The 2,969-nt window shown below is 42.1% G+C and overlaps 1 long non-coding RNA gene across 1 annotated transcript in view; it reads left to right on the top strand.

The window, feature by feature from the left end:
- LOC108314830 overlaps positions 1-2,058 on the top strand; it is a 17,681-nt gene extending 15,623 nt beyond the window's left edge. The window contains exon 2 of the long non-coding RNA XR_001829685.2: positions 1,794-2,058. This is a non-coding gene — a long non-coding RNA (uncharacterized LOC108314830). The remainder of the gene's footprint in view (positions 1-1,793) is intronic.
- Positions 2,059-2,969: the final 911 nt, after the last annotated feature.

The following is a 2,969-nucleotide window of genomic DNA, read 5'->3' as shown; positions in this document are numbered from 1 at the left end:
TTGAACCCAGGAGGCAGAGGTTGCAGTGAGCCGAGATTGCGCCTCTGCACTCCAGCCTGGGTAACAAGAGCGAAACTCCATCTCAAAAAAAAAAAAAATTAAAAAATTTTTAATTGACAAATCATAATTACATTAACAGAGTGCATCATGTTGTTTTGATATATGTATACTAAAGCAGTATGTTTTTAGGGTTGTTTTAATATCAACTGGATTTTTTTTAGGAATGAAACCACAGTAGAAATCAAGACTGGGCAGGGTGCGGTGGCTCACACCTGTAATCCAAGCACTTTGGGAGGCCGAGGCAGGCAGATCATTTGCGGTCAGGAGTTTGAGCCCCTGCTCAACATGGTGAAACCCCATCTCTACTAAAAATACAAAAAATTGGCCGGGCATGGTGGCGCATGCCTGTAATTCCAGCTACTCCGGAAGCTGAGGCAGGAGACTTGCTTGAACCCAGGAGGTGGAAGTTGTAGTGAGCCAAGATCACACCACTGCACTACAGCCTGGGTGACACAGTGAGACTCTGTCTCGAAATAAAACTAAAAATAAAGGCTGTATTTTATTTGGAGATTTTCAATGCATTTTTTATCTTTGATCATTTCATTGAGGCAGTGCCACTCAAGGGATTGGAATCATGAACAGAACACACCTGTATTTGTCTGTGTTTTAGCAGTTGCTTCTATGTAAGCATCTGACTACTTCATTATATATTTTGTAGTGTATTTATACCTGAGCTTTATACGTTGAAATAGATATTATTTTGTTATAAGTTGCTTTCTTATTTCTTTTTTGTATTACCATTAGAAAAGTAGATCAGTTTTTTAAAATATAGGGTTATGGGAATGACAACCACAAGTAGTGATTCTCGTTTGAAGAAATTAAGGGCATTTGTAAGGAATGTGGGGCTCCGGGACTGGCAGGGTTGAGAAAGAGACAGCTCCAGCACAGAGCTGCGATGTCCTGGAGGGTGCCCCCTCGTGGTGGCTGTTGGGATGGCACCCTTCCCCACAGGGATAAAATAGAATCCATTATAGAATGGTCAGTCCCACAGTGATGGGAGTGTGTATAATTTAAAACAGCCTCCAGGTGGTTCTAAGAATCTTCTTTCATCAAGGGAGGTAGAATTCCCTTATACAACCTTTTGGCATGGTTGCTACATATTTGCAACCTTTTGGCATTTTGCCTTGAAATTGAACATTTGAACTCATTTTCTTTTAAAACATAACTGCTAAACTTTAAAAAATTATCCCGGGATTCTAAGCTTGCTCAGAACCGGGAAAATACGTTGTTATGTAAGGGAAACTAATCAAAGTTCTCTACCTTTCCTGGTCAGCAGCATGTGTTTCCAAAAAAATTAAGAGAAATTAGCGAGTTAATTGAGAGCATTCTACATCTCACCATGTTTGCTCTTACCATAATTCACCATTGCTGATTTCTCTACCTACAGAGTTGCTGAACCCGGCTTGATTGCCTCATAGAACTGAAACCTGAGGAACTTACATTTGTTTTGTGTGAGTTTCTTTCTCAGGAAACCGACCATCAGCACTCGCAGATAGTATCAAGGAACTGAAACTTTTCAGATCATGGCATCTAGTCATGAGATGCACCTCCTGCCTGTTGACGAACACCCCTTCCTTACCCCTCCCTAACTCCCTGCTATGTAAGCCCCTAACTTTAGTTGGTTAGGGAGACAGGTTTGAGACTCGTCTCCTTTATCCCAGCTGACGTCACCTGCATTAAAGCCTTTCTTCCCCAGCAATACTCATCATCTCAGTAATTGGCTTTCTGTACAGTGACAACCAGACCTGGCCCAAACCCCTGGCATCTGGCAGCATTATTACCTATCAAAACAGAAATAGAGATTTGAAATAGGGGATGCCAGTTCCCATTTCTTCCTGCTGTCTGGAAGGAAGTCTGGCTTTCCAGCGCAACTCTAATGCTCATCTTTAAACACAAAATAAGCGTATGTTTACATGGAAAGCAAAAATAGAACCATGGGTTTATAGAAGGTTCCATAGCAGCAAATAACAGTGCTTATGAAATAAACATTTTAAGTATCATTCCTGTGTAAAATTATTGTCAGGCATACTTTACCAGTGAAGAGATAGAACAATGTGGGTTCTATGCCTGGACACAATGATTTGTTTAGTGACCTTGCACAAAATAGGCTCAGTCTTCCTGGGCTTTAGAGGCCTTGTCTATAAAATTAAGGAGTTGGCCAGGTGCAGTGGCTCACACCTGTAATCCCAAAGCCCAGCACTTTGGGAGGCTGAGGTGGGCTGATCATGAGGTCAGGAGTTCGAGACCAGCCTGGCCAACATGGTGAAACCCTGTCTCTGCTAAAAATGTAAAAAATAATATAAAGGAGTTGAATTTAAATAAGATTTAATATTATTCCCAGCTTTATAAACCTGAGAGTTAGTTGACTTAAAGGTGCTATTTTTATTACTTTTTACATTATCTTTTTTTATTTTTTTAATTTATTGTTATTATTATTATTTTTTTTTTTTTGAGATGGAGTTTCGCTCTTGTTACCCAGGCTGGAGTGCAATGGCGCGATCTCGGCTCACCGCAACCTCCGCCTCCTGGGTTCAGGCAATTCTCCTGCCTCAGCTTCCTGAGTAGCTGGGATTACAGGCACGCGCCACCATGCCCAGCTAATTTTTTGTATTTTTAGTAGAGACGGGGTTTCACCATGTTGACCAGGATGGTCTCAATCTCTTGACCTCGTGATCCACCCGCCTCGGCCTCCCAAAGTGCTGGGATTACAGGCTTGAGCCACCGCGCCTGGCCACATTATCTTTTTTTAAAAAAAATTTTGAAACGGAGTTTTGCTCTTGTTGCCTAGGCTGGAGTACAATGGTGCGATCTGGGCTCACTGCAACCTCTGCCTCCCGGGTTCAAGTTATTCTCCTGCCTCAGCCTCCTGAGTAGCTGCGATTATACACACGCATCACCAAGCCCAGCTA

The sequence above is a fragment of the Cebus imitator genome, unplaced genomic scaffold (genome assembly GCF_001604975.1).
Source record: "Cebus imitator isolate Cc_AM_T3 unplaced genomic scaffold, Cebus_imitator-1.0 Scaffold162, whole genome shotgun sequence".
Classification (NCBI taxonomy): Eukaryota; Metazoa; Chordata; class Mammalia; order Primates; family Cebidae; genus Cebus; species Cebus imitator.
This window is presented reverse-complemented; position numbering and strand designations above follow the sequence as displayed.